This window comes from Felis catus, chromosome A3 (assembly GCF_018350175.1).
Source record: "Felis catus isolate Fca126 chromosome A3, F.catus_Fca126_mat1.0, whole genome shotgun sequence".
NCBI classification, from domain to species: Eukaryota; Metazoa; Chordata; class Mammalia; order Carnivora; family Felidae; genus Felis; species Felis catus.
In genome coordinates this window covers 94,503,910-94,521,706 of record NC_058370.1, presented here as the reverse complement: position 1 = coordinate 94,521,706, position 17,797 = coordinate 94,503,910, and the positions used below count along the sequence as shown (strand labels likewise).

General features: G+C 41.9%; 1 long non-coding RNA gene across 1 annotated transcript; it reads left to right on the top strand.

The window, feature by feature from the left end:
• Positions 1–3,062: 3,062 nt before the first annotated feature.
• LOC102899911 lies at positions 3,063–15,479 on the top strand. Its single transcript, XR_439962.5, has 4 exons — positions 3,063–3,174; positions 10,273–10,440; positions 14,619–14,703; positions 15,293–15,479. It is a non-coding gene; the product is annotated as an uncharacterized LOC102899911 (long non-coding RNA).
• The last annotated feature ends 2,318 nt before the right edge of the window (positions 15,480–17,797 follow it).

Here is a 17,797-nt window from a genome sequence, read left to right as displayed (position 1 = left end):
GAAACCCTCCCAAATTTAAGATATTGTGATTCTTTCTTTCATAGCAATTTAATGCAACCTGTCCCCCAGCCCCCAAATCAATGAAGGATATAGATGTAATAACTCAAAATGAGCAAATCACCAAACTCTGAACCTCAACAGCCCTTGAAAAACATAGCACCCCCTTAGATTTAGCTCTGGGCCACCATTCACGAAATGCCTTCCTATGGCAGGCAAAGGCAATTCACCTGGTTAATCTGCTAAAATTGAATACGTCAATGTGCGTGTTTCTTTTAACTATTTGTTTAATCAGCTTTTTTCTCCTATTAAATTATTTGAAGGAGAGTTGGATTTGCCTCTATTCCAACTCCCTACTACTTGTAGCTTAAGACTAAAGGGTGGATAAAAGAGAGAATCAGTTTTATAAGAATATATTTTCAAATATGAATAAGTTCTTTATATTGTCAAAAATATTATGTTCATTTTTTTTAATATCAAAAGAGGAATGCCCACCCTACCAGCCGATGTGAGACAGGAACAAAATTGTCGGATGCTGGCATAATTCATCAAGTCAGGATTGTTTCATCTTATCCATTTACACCCTCCACGACAGAGTTAAGCTTTGCTCTTTTATTACTATTATTATCATTATTTACTATTGGAGAGGCTCCACTAATCAAACTCCATGGGTCTCTAGCATTTAGACGTCTTCGAGCAGAAAAGAGCATAGATTTAGCAATCAAACAGACCTGGTTTCAAATCAGGAGGTTGAGTGGGGAGAGTGGCCGGAAGAGAGGAGACACTGGGCAGGAAGTGCACTGGGTGCCGCAGCAGCTGAGAAGGAAGAGCGGGAATCTAGAACTGCAGGCAAGGCCTTTTCTACAGAGGGGAGTCCCTGGAACTGGTGGTCAGCCGCTGTTAGCCGGGGTCTAGGGCGCCCTCTTCTGGAGGCCCAGATCCACACAGCCTTTTGAGAACTGGATGTGGCTGGATTGGGGCTAAAGCCTGTGCAGGAGAGCAGGCTTTCAGCTATGCAGGATACAGGGCCGCCTTGGAAAAGGTTGGGTTGAGATGCATGTTTGGGGAAGCCTTGTGGGACTGAGTGGGGCGCAGAGCAAGCTGCAGTGCTTGCTTTCCCACAGTGGCCAGGGCAGCAGCCTGGGAGGACATCACTGAGAGGTCCTTTAGAAGCAGTTATGCTAAGGGGAAGGTTTGGACTTGTGAAGAAGTACCTGGGGAGAGTCTCTTAGCGTCAGCCAGAGAGAATCACAATCTCGGTTTTAAGTTCCATAAAAAGGGAAAATTAATAGTAATGGGCTCATAGGTTTTGTTAAAGGTATATTGAAAACAGGTAAAATCATGACTACAGACATAAAATGAACCTGTCAAGTATTTTATTTAATTAATTATTAATATTACAAGAAGCTTAAAGAAACCAAAAACGAAAGCTGTTTGCAATTAATACTGAAATGAATTTTGCAAGTGGTTGCAAAACTGTTATATTTACAAATGATTGAGGGGTTGTTCCCAACAGTATTTTTTTGGCATGTCTACAGACAACAAATATTTACATTATTATGTTATCTAAAGCTTCACACAGATGTAAAATAGCTCCAAAGACAATGAGTGGACGGGACCTTCTTAGAATCAGAATCAGATTCGAAATGAGAACCAGAGGGGTGTACTCCTGTTTCTCATCAAAATCTTCATCAAAATTTTCCCTGGAGTGAGCTTTGAGGATTAAGTTCTTGCAGATGGGCACTAAGGATTTTGTAAGCTAAGGGAGACACTCATCAAAAGCGCTGGTGTTTTAGGTTAGAACTGGAAGTAGGCCCCAGGACGCCCCCTAGTGTTGGAAGTAGAAGATCGAAGAAGTATGTTACTGTGGGGTTGGGGGCACTAAGATACAATAATAATGACTAACACGTGCTAAATACTTATCAAGTGTCTGGGGCTGTTGTAAACTTGAGGCAAATTACTTCCACTTAATCTTCCTAGTCACCTTATGAGGGAGGAGTTACGTCATACCATTTAAATACAGGTGAGAAAACTGATCTCCTGGGATGGGTTGTGGGTAGAGGCACAGCTCAGTGGACCGGTATCTTAGGGCTAAAGGTGTTGTGAAAAGTAGTTTTAAACGGTGCCTCCTGGACGGGGTCAGCGAGCGAGATTTGGGGAACAGCAATGACGGTTAGGGCCTGTAAGTGAGCAGCCAGGAAACCTAGAGGGCCCAATGAAGACGGTGCAGAGGCCCGGGCTTAGGGGTCAGAGGCTCTCAGGCTGCGGAAAAGAGCACCGGAGAAGCGCTGGGAAGCGGGGGTGTCCTGGGGGTCCCCAGAGGCTGTTAAACTGGGCATGAGGGGATACTCATAACAGCCCACTCGGTGAAACGAAGACGAGGGATGCAAACCACAACCCCATGCCTCTAGGGAAAGAGACTGGGGACCCTCGGACGCCGACGACGGGGGCTGGGCCTCCAGGGAAGAGCAGGCTAGAGTGTCCTTGACGGGTTTTGAGTAGAAAGACAGGAGAGCGAGAAGCTGGTAAAGCGAGGCTCTTGGAACAACGCAGACAGGGGGCGTGGGGGGTGGAAGTGGGATTGGGGGCAGGATCAAAGGGCATCCGAGGTCTAACCACAGTGCGACAGTGGGGGTGGTGGTCAGAAAGGAGAGCAAGACATCAGAACGTGGAACCCTTCCCACCTCGGGTTCGCTCCGCCTCCCCCCCCCCCCCCCCCCAGCCGCCAGCCTTCAGCCCTGAAAAGGAGGTCTCTACCCCGGGTTTCTGCTGCTGGTGGAACCGGGCGGGGGACAAGGCGGGTTCACCCAGGATGCGAACGGGGCGGTCCTCTAGGAAGGCTTGGCCGGCTTACAAGACTAGAGTCAATCAGTGGGGATGTCGGGCAGACCAGGGGTGATGACCAGAGCCCACGAAATGGGGGTCTTCAGGAGTGCGAGGCGCGCAGAAAGGCATGGGAGGGCCTCGGAACCGCGGCCCTGGCGCGGGTGTGCAGAAGCTTAGATCCGCCCACCCAAGAGCTCCTAATGGCCCGGTACAGGGAGGCGAGGATAGCAATGGGGGCGGGGGCGGGGGGAGGGTTCTTCTCGGTGTTTCGAGTAACATCAAGCCGGGAGGCAGAGCTGTTCAAGGTGAATCCTAGATGGCTCCTAGGCCCTTTCCCCTGGGAGAGGAAAGGTAGGCATTTAGGGTCGAGTCACCAAAAGGGGAGCTATGCGGGACGGGGACTCGGCCCCACAAAGGAGGCCCACCGATGTGCATCTTTGACAGTTGTCAAGGACATTTCTTTGGAAAGTTGGGGCAGGAAGTGGCAGAGACGGGGACTATAGGATCGGAGGCTGAAAGTTAGAGAGGGGGAAAGCAGCGTGGGGAACTTGGGTCCCTCCAGGAAGCCGAAAACAGAGCGTCTTGGGGGTGGGGCGGGGCGCTGGGGAGGAGAATAGCGAATGAGGATTAGAGAGGCAGCAGCCTAGCCCCTTAAGGGCTGGGAGAGACGGAAATTTAGGGAATTGAGAATTGGTTGAGTGTTTAGAGCCCTAGAAAGTAGGGTCGTTTTAGGGCGCGCAGAGACGGAGACAGGACCGCCGGATTACAGGGCCCCCTCTGGTGGGCGTTTGGAAGAGTGCAGAAACATTTCCAATATTCGCACATAAAAACTCTTGCAAAAAGAGAAAGATTGAAGGTTGGACAGAGAAATAGGAACAGTGGTACAGAGTGAGAGAGATGGAGACTTACGAAGGAGAAAGGAAAAAACTCTGGGAGTAAAAGAGAGAAAACATGCGGGGAGTAGTGGTTCTGAAGCCGATCCGTTTTGGGGCGGGGCCCAACGTGCCCTCAGCCAAGCCTGACAGGCTGGAGGCTGGGCTAATCAGAAGTTGAGGTTCAGCCAGGCCCGCGCAGTGCCCCCCAGTACCCAGTACTGCGGGGACCTGCTCCGATACGTTGCTCAGAGTTTTAACAATTACAACACAGAACAGAATGCTGGTTGAGAATGAATTAGAAATTTAAGAAAAGAACAAAAATAAGTAGACTTCATTCATTCTGAAAAAGAGCCAAAATAGTTAAGAGTTGCAAAAACCATTGCCCAAACCCCAAAGGACACCCCAAACTGTACCATCACTAAAACAAGTCACTGGGGACTTTATTTTCTGATCAAAGTGCCATTTAAACTAAATTGTGAGCGTTAACCAATTCCCTTTCATTCGAACAACTTTTGGCCAAATAACATGGAATATATAAGGGACAGTTTTCAGTTCAGGGCTCATGCTACTGCTGTAATACACATCCTCTCCCACAATTTGAGAAAGAAGTTTCTCCTCAAGCCATGGTTTGCAGGAAGAACTCAGGCGTGGGAAGAGGGCAGAGGTGGGTCAACTTCCTTGTTTCTGGTGCTGATCCAGTAGTCTTTTACCTTTCTGTATTCACTTTGCATCTTAAAGGTGAGGAGCTCCAGGAGGAGCAGGTGAAAACATAGCTAGTACTATTTCCCTACTATTTTTTTCCTGGACCCTTCAGGACCATGAGGTAATGTCCACATGTCACAAAAGATAAAACTGAGAATTGTGGATTAGATCACTTTCTTAAAGAGATAAAAATCCAGGCGCCTGGGTGGCTCAGTCGGTTGGGCAGCCGACTTCAGCTCAGGTCATGATCTCGCGGTCCGTGAGTTCGAGCCCTGCGTCGGGCTCTGTGCTGACAGCTAGGAGCCTGGAGCCGGTTTTGGATTCTGTGTCTCCCTCTCTCTGACCCTCCCCCGTTCATGCTCTCTCTCTGTCTCAAAAATAAATAAACATTAAAAAAAAAATTAAAAAAAAAGAGATAAAAATCATCAGTGATGTTCTGTGGACTAGACCCCTAACTCTTCCAAATTTTAGTCAATTGCCTTTTTTACTGTCTGCACCGCAGACTCTAGAAGCTTAAACATTCACTTTGCAGAAATGAGGCATTGAGTGATATGCTGAGTCACCTGAAGGGTCTTAATCACTCTCTTTCTCCCCCTCCGTCTTTCATTCTCATTTTCTTTCTCTCTCACTGTCTCTATAAATTTCAAGTAGGTGGTAATCTTTCTTGGATGCTTTTAATGTCAGCTTAACATCTTAGCCCTTGTCATTTTAATTCTTTCAACTGAGATCACCCCATTTATTTATCCTTTAACTTTAAAAAAAAAGTTTATCTATTTTGAGAGAGTGTGCACACCAGCAGGTGAGGGACAGAGGGAGGGGGGGGGGGGGGGGAGGGAGGGAGGGAGAGAGAGAGAGAGAGAGAGAGAGAGAGAGAGAGAGAGAGAGAAAGAATCCCAAGCAGTGTGAAGCAGTGTGATGCAGGACTCCATCCCACAAACCAGGAGATCATAACCTGAGCCAAAATCAAGAGCTGAATCGGACCCTTAACCGACTGAGCCACCCATGTGCCCAATATGCTTTAAATTTTAAAACACTGAGACTCTGTGTTTTTCACAGACTAGGGACTGAGGTTAGAAAATTAGTGAGGGAGAGGGAAGTATAAACAAATTGCAATAAGATGTGATGCATGAACCAGTCCAGGGATGTACACATAAAAGCTGGTGTCGGGAAAGAGACAGCTTAATTTGTCTTGGAGGTATGACTTGACCCCAGAGATGCAGACACTTTGAACTGGATATTGAAAGATGAATATAAGGCAATGAGTGTAAAATTCTGAAGCTGAGAATTTTCCAAGAAAGGGAATAGCACAGAAGAGTGAAAAATATGTAGTTCATACAAAAAGGGATGTATTTCACTAGAGCTAGAACTTGGGGGTGGGAAGAGAGGGAAGGAATAAAAAATGGGAAGATACATATAAATATATAAATACCATATATAAATACTATATATATATATATATATATATATATATATATATATCCACACACATACCATACACACACACACACACACACACACACACACACACATCATTCAATCTTAAAAATAAAGAAATTCTGCTGTTTTCAACCACATGGATGGACCCTGAGGATATGATGTTAAGTGAAATAAGCCAGACATAGAAAGACAAATACTGAATGATCTCATTTATGTGTGGAATCTAAAAATATCAAACTCATAAAAACAAAGAGTAGAAGATTGTTGCCAGGGTCTAGAAGGTAGGAAAAATGGGGAGATGTTGGTCAACAGGTACAAAGGTTCAGTTATGCAGTTGAATAAGTTCTGGAGGTATCATGTACAGGATGGTGACTATAGTTAATAAATACTGTATCGTATACTGGAAACTTGCTGAGAGAGTTGACCTTAAGTGTTCTCACTGCACAAAACAAAGTTGTAACTATGTTAGGTGATGAATATGTTAATTAGCTTGACTGTAATTATTTCACAATCAAAACATCATGTTATACATCTTAAAATTACACAATTTTCAGGGTGCCTGGGTGGCACAGTCAGTTGAGCAGCCGACTTCGGCTCAGGTCACGATCTCACGGTCCGTGAGTTCGAGCCCCGTGTCAGGCTCTGTGCTGACAGCTCAGAGCCTGGAGCCTGCTTCATATTCTGGGTCTCCCTCTCTCTCTCTCTGCCCTCTCCTGCTCACGCTCTCTCTGTCTCTCAAAAATAAATAAAATAAACATTAAAAAAATTTTTAAAAATTACACAATTTTCATTATGTCAGTATACCTCAGTAAAGCAGGGGAAAGAAGAGATAAAGCTGAAACAATGAGACCCACCTTAATTAAGCCTCACCTAATCCTGAGTTTAGATGTGCATCTTTCTTCCATTCATACTGAGCTTTTTAAGAAAGCAGTCCAATCCCCCATCCTCAATGGATGCCTACATGTATTTTCCTCAAAGTTACTCCTAAATTCACAGAAAACAATCTTCAAATGGCTTAAAAATCTCTTCCTTTTTAACCCAGTGTTCTTGTCCTGTTCTAACTTTTCAATACAGTGAGCAGAATCAGGCATAGTTGAAGCTCCCTATTAAAAGTAGCTCCTTGGGGTGCCTGGGTGGCTCAGTCGGTTAAGCGTCCGATTTTGGCTCAGGTCACGATCTCGTGGTCCGTGAGTTTGAGCCCTGTGTCAGGCTCTGTGCTGACTGCTCAGAGCCTGGAGCCTGTTTCAGATTCTGTGTCTCCCTCTCTCTCTCTGACCCTCCCCCATTCATGCTCTGTCTCTGTCTCAAAAATAAATAAACGTTAAAAAAAATTTTTTAAATAAACAAATAAAAGTAGCTCCTTTCATTCTCATAATCCTCTCTAGTTATTCCCTTTTTGTTTCTCAAAGAGTTCATTATTAACAGATTCCTCTTGTCCCTTTTGCTCTACCAGTTCCTTAACTATATTGATGGCCTCAATGTCCTATCTTCAGCTTCTTGTCTTCTTGGGTAGCATTGACTTTTTAAACAATATTAAATCTTCCAATCCATAAACACAGGATGCCCTTCCATTGATCTGTCTTAATTCCTTCCTCAATGTTTTATAATTCTCAGCATACAAGTCTTCTTTGGTTAAGTTTATTGCTAAGTATCTTTTTGTTGTTGTTGTCATTGTGAATAAGATTGTTTTCTCAAGTTTCTTTTGAGATAGTTCATTGTGTAAAGAAATGCAATTGTTTTTGTGTGTTGGTTTTGTATCCTGCAACTTTAACAGATCTGCTTATTAGTTCTAACAGGTTTGTTGTTGAGTTCTTAGAGTTTTCTACATATATGATAATGTCATCTGCAGAGATAATTTTACTTCTTCTTTTTTGATCTGGATTCCTTTTATTTATTTTTCGTGTCTCATTGCTTTGACTAGGACTTCCAGTACTGTGCTGAAGAGAGGTGGTAACAGTGAGAGTCCTTGCCTTGTACTGTATCTTAAAATGAACACTTTTAGCTTTTCTGCATCAATTATTATATGTGTGGGCTTTTCATATATGGGTTGAAGTATGTTCCTATTTTGTTGAGAGCTCTAATCATAAATGAATGTTGAACTTTGTCAAATGTTTTTCCCTATCTGTTGGGGTAATAATGTGGTATTTTTCTTTGTAATGTGTCACAATAATACCAAAGTCAGACAAAGATATCAAAGAAAAGAAAACTATAGGCCAATATCCTTGATGGATACAGATGCAAAAAATATTCATAAATAAGATACTAGCAGATTGAATTCTACAGCACATTGAAAGAATCATACACCGTTGACCTAGTGGGATTTATGCTTGGGATGCAAGGATGGTTCAACACACTTGAATCAATCAATACGATATACCACATTAACCAAATGAGAGTGTTACCTTTTATATTGAGGAGCTGATAAGAAAGAGTTAGGAAAGGATAGAAAAAGGGAACAAGTGGCTATTGGAGGGGGCCAATTCTAGAACAGAAGTTGAAGGTTGTATTCAGCCAGCTATAGGTGACATATATTTGGTTATATTTACAGGTTAGACATATGTAAATGCAAGCAGGAAGATTCAGGAAGATTTTGACTGGGAGAATTTATTTTAGTGTTACTGTCAAAATTCTACCTTTGGAGTCACATTTTCTGATTTACATCTCTTGTTTTCCCATGTAGTAGCTGTATGATCTTGAGTAGTTGACCTTAAGGTGACAGTTTCCTCACCTTTAAAAGGGAGATACTGAAGTTCCTACCTTAGGAACTTAGGGCTGTTAGGAGTGTTAAGTGAATTAATACATGTATGTTAATTAAAATTGACCCTAGCCATATTATGCCTTCAATATATGTCAGTTGCCATTAGAAACATTGTTGTTAAAATCTAAGACTAGATCATCTGATGAGGGTTGTTAAAAGAAGTAAGTTGGAGCTGCAAGGAAAAGGTAAAAATTTGGGATGATGTTATTGGGAATAGAGGAGCAAGTCTTCAAGGGATATAGATACAGCTGGAGATCCATCTGAACCTGCCCTCAGATACTCCATATTTCTGGATCTCCTCCAGGGACCAGGATGTTGGAGTCTGGTAGACTCTTAGTGATTGTATGAGCCATCTGACCCATTGCTTAGCCAATCAGCTGCAAGTCTGCTTGACTACTGCTTACTCTGCATGACTAGGAGCCAAGAATGAGGTTGACAGATTTCTATTTATTTTTAAATTTAATTTAGAAATAGATTGGTATATTTCTTTGGATACAATATTAGAATGTACATGAAGATAAGAATGCTAATCTTGGACCATATGGCTAAAAAACAAAGTTTGGCATACTACTTGGGTTTCTAATGAATATTTCATTCTGTGTACTTTGTCAGATTTATGGACTATATATACATCTAGTTAGATGAAATTAAAAACAAAAAGGGCAGCCACTGTGAATTGGAGAATTTCTGAAATATTTGTAAATTAAATTTATGACAGCAATGTTTTACAACTGTAGGCAATGATTATGAAAATGAAAATCACCCTGTGGATTCTGTGTTGGTGTCACTGGTAATATGTGGGCACTGAGGAAAAGCAAGCACAAAACTAGCCATGTTAAAACAATTCAATAGCAAGGGACAGTGAGTTAATATTGTGAGCAACTGGGAGTAATGAGTAACTGGAAATCAGCAGAAACATTTGTAGGAAATTAATAGAATGAACAATTTTGTTACATATATAGAGTATATCCAAATATTTCACTGTAGACAGGATTCAGTACTACAACACCATCTCTTTATGTGATAGACTTCCAGATGTTATTTGATAAATTCCCCACATACCCATTTGTTGACAGCAGAATTAGAGAAGAGGAATAACCAAGTTGAAACTGGAAACTAAAATCTTAGAAAATATTTCTGCAGTTCTGTAGCTTATTAGATTCATTTGAGCTGTTACATGAAAACATTTTTGGTGGAGAAATCATGTGGTGGTTTGCAACCAGAATTTAAAAACATCAAAAAGGACAGCAAATATCAGAGTAACAGAGTAAATGTTTCGTGTGTGTGTGTGTGTGTGTGTGTGTGTGTATGTGTGTGTGTGTGTGTGTGTGTGTGTGTGTGTGTGTGTAGTGTTGAGAAGTAAAACTAATATTCTACTGTAGCTTTCAAATGTTTAAAAAAATATTAACTTAGAATATATTAGGGAGGTGACATTTAGAAAGGATAGATTATAAAGTATCCACTAAAATTGAATTATTAGAAAATATTACCAATTAATCTATTGTTCGACTTCTACAAAATTATTACATCATGGTTGAGATATTTCAAAAACGGACAAAGAGGAATTGAGGTAGACATCAGAGTTGGGCCCTTCTTTTTGGGAAGGTAGGGTGAAGCTTAGTATTATTATTACTAGATTGAATGAAAGTGTAAGAACTACACGTCTTTTGACCTCAGGGGGACAGGACCCAAAATGAAGACTCAGAAACTGAAAATACAGCAGAGGGTAGGGCAGAGCATAAACATTTGGTCCAAATGGTTGGAGACACTGTTGATAACAGAGGAAACCTGGGAATTGATGCACGTCTATATGCTGTTGCCTCTCCTTTTTCCTGCACTTCTAAGGTAAAATTTTGTTTTGCCTAATTACATTGTAACTAATAAGAGTAATAGAGGTTGCTCTGATTCAAATGAAAAACATGCCATGTAATATATATCATATTTTTAACGTAGTGCTTTTTGTTGGAATCAGCTGATGGTCAATTTGTGGGAAAATGACATAAACTATTAGGCTGGGGTGATGGGCACTTGTCAGGATCCCCACTTCCTCCTCTCCCCTCTCCTCTGTGCAACTGTCAGGATCCCCACATCCTCCTCTCCTCCTCTCCTCTATGTGCAACTTTCATGAACGTTAGGATACAGTCTGAGCATTTTTTAATATAGTGTCTGTGTCCACTTTTAAGCCACAAATTCCCTTAGGGAAGAGCCCAGCTATGTTTGTCTTGGAACTGACAGTACTTTGGATATTGCTAACTTCATCAAAGCAGAAAAGCAATACCCATTGACTGACCTAAACAGTTGGACTGATCTAAAAATGGGAATGAAAAATTTCCAGAAAAGGAGATGTAAAGCATAATCATAAGGAGGACCAAAAGCTTAAAAATTATCAAATACATGTGTTAATTAAAAACACAACAATGAATCTAATATCTGATTATTTCACTGTTTTTCATGGCTTTGAATGACAGTCATTCACAGTCATTCACTGAACCAGTGAGTTAATCAGTGAGGAAAACTAGCATCTGATAAGTGGCCTATTCCTTGGAAAGGTGGTTTATGACCTAGTGGTTTATGACATAGTCCCTCTGACTACATTCAAATGCCAGTAGCAAGATTTCTGCAAGGTATAGGACCTTTCAAGTCAAACTGGCTTGTGAAATAAAGGGGATGTATTAGCTAACATTAACTGAAAAGAATTGTGTTATAGGGTTATGGGAAAATTTATTTGCAGGTTCAGATCCACCATTTCTCTATGCTTAGCTTATTCCTTAGATTGGTTTGCCATGGTCCAAATTTTGCAGCAATTCCCTATCTTACATGTGCATACTGCAATGCACAAGTGAATACTGAAATGTCCAAGTGAACAAAGTGTACTCTTGACTTGTATTTCCCAGTAGAAGTCCCAAAGTTTATTTTCGTTCTTTATTTTGGGTTCTTGTTTAGAATCCTTGGATCACATGATCACCTGTAAACCATGCACAGAAACCAAAGGGACGGATTAGTAGACTGGCTACACCAAAGCTGAGGGCTCTATTCTGGCAGTTGAGAATGACATCAAATTCCCTGAAACAGCATGGATGGGGCAGGGAAATCCAGATGTTGCCTTCCTCTTTGTCACTTGCCATTTACACATTAAAGAAATGCTGCCATTTGTCCTGCAATTCCTAACATTTTGGAGTTGGCTGATTGCATCCCTAAGGTGTTATTTAACAAGCTCTCTGATTTTTTATGATTCCACCATGCTGATTCGGGAAGTGAGGGGGAGGGCTCAAGTGGTTCACACTGTTTTCACCATGATAGAGATTTTATTTAATAAATATTTCTTATTTGCTGTATGTTTTTAAGACACTTTCCACAGGGGTGCCTAGGTATCTCAGTCGGTTAAGCATCTGACTCTGGATTTCAGCTCAGGTCATTATCTCACGGTTTATGAGTTCGGGCCCCATGTCTGGCTCTGTGCTAACAGCATGGAACCTGCTTGGGACTCTCTCTCTCTCTGCCTCTCTCTCTGCCCCTCTCTTGCTTGTGCTCTCTTTCCTTCTCTCTCAAAATAAATAAACTTTAAAAAAAAAGGCACTTTCCAGAGACTTTAAATGTTTGTTTGTTTTTAAATAAGTTTTGCCAGTTATGGTTGTTTTGCTGGAGACAACAGCTCCTCGTGCCACCTTTGTGAAGTGGAACTCTGTATTATGATAGACATATTCAGATTGGTTTACTGTCATTATTTTTTATGATGCGTACTTGTCACAGTTTTATATGTGTTTTGCCTTATTTTGGGCTTTTAAAAATATTTGCTTGTTTTCTCTCAATTTGTTTGGAATTTATATGGTGTATTTCTATTTTACTAGCGATCCTTGAAATTTTACCATATATGCTTAGCTTTAAAAAGTATAAAGTTAGGGGTGCCTGGGTGGCTTAGTCAGTTGAACATCTGACTCCTGATTTTGACTCAGGTTATAATCTCATGGTTGTGGGATGGAGCCTCATGTCAGGCTCTGCATGGAGCCTGCTTAGGATTCTCTCCCTCCCTCTCTCTCTCTCTCTGCCCCTCCCCCATTTGTTCTCTCCAACCCCCTCTCAAAATAAGATTTAAAAAAGTATAAAGTTAAATTAGTGGTTCGCAACTGGATGTGACTTTACCCCTCAGAGGATATTTGGTAATGACTGGAAACATTTTCCGTGTTAAAATGGAGTGGAATGTGTGCCACTTGCCTTTGATGGATAGAGGGCAGAGATGCTGCTAAAACATCCTGTGACACATAGACAGACCCTCATAACAAAGACCTGTCCACTCATACCCCAGGTCTTTTTTTTTTAAACTTTTTTTTAATGTTTATTTATTTTTGAGACAGAGAGAGGCAGAGTGCAAATGGGGGAGGGACAGAGAGAGGGGGAGACACAGCATCTGTGCTGAGCTGTCAGCACAGAGCCCGGCACGAGGCTTGAACCCACGAACCATGAAATCATGACCTGAGCTGAAGTTGGAGGCTTTACCAACTGAGCCACCCAGGTTCCCCTTCCACCTCACTATTCTTATTACTCTCTCCCCTATTTATTATCATGTTTTGAGATTTTCCCTATCTTTTGTGAAATCAGCCATGCCGTTAATATTGTATCTCTTCTAGGCTTTAGTTGTGCTATAGTGAGAGGGTTACTTGGAACCACGAGTCAGCCGTAACACCAGGCTGGAAGTTTCCTTTTTTCTCTTTTAAGAGGCCGTACAAGAGTGCTTAGTAAAAGATAGTCCATTGCTTCTATAAGACCAGCAGTTCACGTTGACAGGTTAAGGAAGGGATGAGTACACTGTGTTGTCCTTTTGCAAATGTTACTTTTGCAATGAAGTTTCTGTTGGCTAATGGTCAGTACTGTGAAACTCTGGAGGACCTCAGCATAACAGATGCTGGTGTTTTCTGATAGAAGTCAAGTTGGTGAAATGGACCTGTTTTACTGTGTTGCCTACACGATTTGCTTGTCTTTGCAGCCAAATTTTGAGTTTAGAATCTTTGAGGTAAAACTACTTCCAATTCTTCTAGACACTGATGGATCAACTTTATAAAACACCAGTGTATAATAGCAAGAACAGGTACTTGATCCTACCCTATTAGGGGCTCCTCTTGCTGAGAGATGGGTACTCAACGCTGTCACTAGGTGCTGTGCAGAACTGTCAGGTGTAATAGCTCATCTTTGACTTCCTTTGTTTTGGGAACCCATTGCTGTCAGAGTTGGAGTAAGTAATTTGAACACTTTAGTTACAGCCAGCAGAAATGGAATCAATACATGCCAGGATTAACTTCAGTGATTAATCCCAGAATCAATGAACCAAATGATTATCATTTCTGTCAGCTGAAGATTCTGGGATGCAAAATTGTGATTAAAGAGGTGGGTTAATTTTGCTCTACTGGCTTCTACAGCAGCATATCTGAAGCCACTGTTTTTTTTTTTTTTTTTCCCTTGCTTTGCAATTGCTTCAGTGATTCCTTTAGCTGCAGCCAGTTCCTGTGCCACATGGTGGGGTGATCAGAAGCCAAATCTGACAATGATGAGAGGCAAAGTCAACTTAGTCTGGGACGCTAGATTTCCAAGGATAATGCCAAGCTAGTGAAGTTTCTAACTTTTAGATCAGAGAGAGTATTCTGACTCTGTGTTATGGGCAGGCAGATGCCATTTGCTGGTTTTCAAAAGAGAGCAGAGAAGGCTGGAGGAAGGGCTGGGCTTGTGAATGCCTAACGGCTCTGAGTATCAGTCAATGCCAGGCCTAGAGCCATCTCCACGGCGGTGCTTCCCAGTAGAGACTCCAGGCAGAATGCACCCAATACTACTAGTCAGACTGAAGGATTTGCATGTGCCAGAAACAGTGCTCAGAATTCTGTCTTATTTCATTTAAAGATCACAACCACTCTGTGATAGGTGCTGTAAATACCCTCACTTTCTGGATAAGAAAACTAGGCCTCAGTCAATTAAATAACTTTCCCAAAGATACATGCTTCATTTGAATGTAGGTCTATCTGATTCTGCATTCTCAGGGCTCATTTGCTCAGTTGAGATCATCCAGGTATGGATAAGGAGAGACGGCTCTTGTTACGAGTTGAATTATATCCCCCAAAGAAGGTAAGTTAAAGTTCTAACCCCCATTACCCTGGAACGTGAATTTATTTGAAAATAGGGTCATTGCAGATGTGATTAGTTAAGATGAGGTCATACTGAAATAGTGTGGGCCCCTAAGCAATATGAATGGTGTCCTATAAGAAAACAGCCATGAGAAAAGAGACACAGGAAGAATGCTATGTGAAAACGGGGGGTTGGAATGATGCATCTGTAAGCCAAGGAATGCCACAGGTTGTCCACAAACCACTAAGTTGCAGAGACAGCATGGCTCTGCTAACACCTTGATTTTAGACTCTGAGCCTCTAGAACTGTAAGATGATAAATTTCTACTGTTTTAAGCTACCCAGTTTGTGGTGCTTTGTGATAGCAACCCTAGGAAACTCTTGGGTTAAGGGCATATGTACATGTGTTTGTATTTATTAGAATGGCAATTAAAGCAAGCAAGCAAGCCACACATAATCCATAAAGCTGTAAAGCCTGCTCTGTGCAGAATACAATGTCAAGGGGGCTGGGAAGTCAGATATATAAGACTTGGTCTATGTGCTTAGCTAACATAATGTTTATGATGTATTTCTCATTTGCTGTTTTCCAGCCAGCACCCAGGCAAGGAGTCCATGTCATAAAATGACCTACACCTCTGGAGACAGATCTGCTTTGGTGGGAGGCCCTACTGTTCCTCAGCGTTTTAACCTTGGGGAAATTACTGAGTCTGTCTTCTGTTTCAATTCCTTATCTGAAATATGGGGATGATGGTAATAAAGAGGTTGTTGCGAGCATCAGTTATTTTGTGCGAGGTGTTTGGCATAGTCCTTGGCACACAAGTGTTCCATAGATAGGATACATAATTACATTCTTTCTGTGCTTTTAATAACTGAACAAGGTGGGGACTATGAGTCCCATTTTCATAAAAGAGCTAAGTGACTTCCCCAGGAATGCAGAGATAGTAAGATGGCAGAAGGGGGTGCCTACCCTGTGTGTGACTCTCCAAAGGCTGGGTTATGTCCCTTCTATTGCACTGCCTCTCCAAACTACAGAACAGCCTAGTCTGGTAAATAAGAGGCTGGAAAACATAAGGAGATCAATGTGGGTAAAAGCTGTATATGCAAAATGAGTCCAGCCGGCAGTTTGACCATCCACTGTGAGTGTCCCCATCTTGCTGGGGCACTCAGAGGAGGCTCTGCCATGTGGGAAGTAGGATCTCAGTCCCACTGGCCTTTCTTCGTCCATGTCAGGAGCATCTATCAATCTGCCTCTTTCCTTCATTTCTTTTCTTCTCTCTTTTATGTTTCCATACTTTGGACAACACTGTCTCTTGAAAGAGAGAGGAAGGGGACACCAAGGGAAGAGTGGTAGGTGGGTAAGTTTGTTTCTTGCCCCATCAGGTTTATAATGGGGTGATCTGAGACTGGACATCAACATTTTTAAAAGCCTCGTTGGCTAGAAATGCCAAGACGTTTTTTTCTTCTTGTTCCTTTGAGATGGACCAAAAAGAGAGCCAAATACAGCATTTTAATGGACCTTCTGGTTATGAAAACACAAAGCAAAAACCTAGCTTCAAAATGGGGGAAGTCAAAGCAATGTGGAGCTACGTGATTTGCCTGTCATAAAAATCTCAGTATCATTTCCGCTGTGGACCAAATTTCAAGGTGAAAAGGGAAGACAGCCACTTCACTACTAAATATCAAGCACTAGTGTGGACATTGACAACAATACCCATCACACACCCTGAACAATTTAGGGGGAGGGGGTAAAGGCAATTAAAGGTTCCAAACCCAAAGAATACTGTCAGTGATGGAGAAACACAAAAGCCATTTCAAATAAAATGTTCCTGAACTCTTAGCCTCAAACCACTTTCCTGATAAAATTACAGAGCTTGTTCCATTTATATCTGTATTAACTTTTAACCTCTGCACCATTCCAATAGTAGAAGATTAATCACGGAGCCTAATCGTGTAAATTAATGAGGGCAAATCTGAATTACTGATAGTACCAAATGCCAGAAGTGCTTAACAAGAATGCAGTTTAACTGTCTCTTGCTGTATATGTAAATAGTAAATGAATAAGTACCACGTGTCATAAAGCTCTTTGCACATCACATGACATAATGTATTCAAAATACTCATCCATGTTAAAAAATGCCTATTAAACATAAATGAGATGCTGAAATTATGGAAGGAATCCTCAATTATCCTTGGCTGTTAATTTTAGTGAAGATCTCTTTCAAACATATGACCTTGAATATCCACAGAGGAATTACCTTGTGCTTTTTTACTCTTTGAGGATCTCAATTTTTGATCATACACTCATAATTAGTAGATTAGAAACTATTGGTATTTTCTGATATGTCTAATAGGCTGTCTGGGACAGTCTACATCGCTTTGGCCTAAGAAAGCACGCCTTGGTGTAAAAAAGCATGGAGCCAGCAGGTGGCAGTGTGTCCCCACCTGAGACGGAGGCACTCTTGCTCAGGAAAAGTCCCCACACAGGCTGAAAAAACAAGTAAAAGGCAAATGTTTCCTTGCTTTGTGAAAGGCGGAAATCCATCAACCATGTTCCTTTTTCCATACAGCTGCAGAAGGCCGGTGAAGTATCTGCTTCCAGAATCCTTATCTTTTGGGGTGGCATGATCCTGCCAGCTTGCCTGTCCTCTGGCAAGGTGTGGTGTCCCTTGCCTTCTCATGGAGCCAGATTTTGGAAAGCCCTGCTGGAGACCACTGGTCTGATGTCTGAGTCAGAGGCTATACCAGTCTGAAATGTGTCCTCTCCAGAAAAATAGTATCTTCCAAACACGCTTCGGGTAATGAAAAGGTGATAGGGGAACACAGGGCCTCTGGCGGTGCTGCTTATCTTTCTTCATTGTGTTTTATGATAAAACATTCCCTAGGTGATGCTCAGCAGTACAAAGTCTTGAATCACTGAGCTGGAAGCAACCTTAGAGTTCATGGCCATCCTTCTCATTTCACAGGGAAACTAACTGAGGCAAACCAGAATTATTCACCCCAGACCACACGGCTGGTTATGTGATTAAGTCAAGAATAGAACTTGGGGCTTACTCCCACTCACATACTCTTTTTTTCCCCTGTACATTTATAATGCC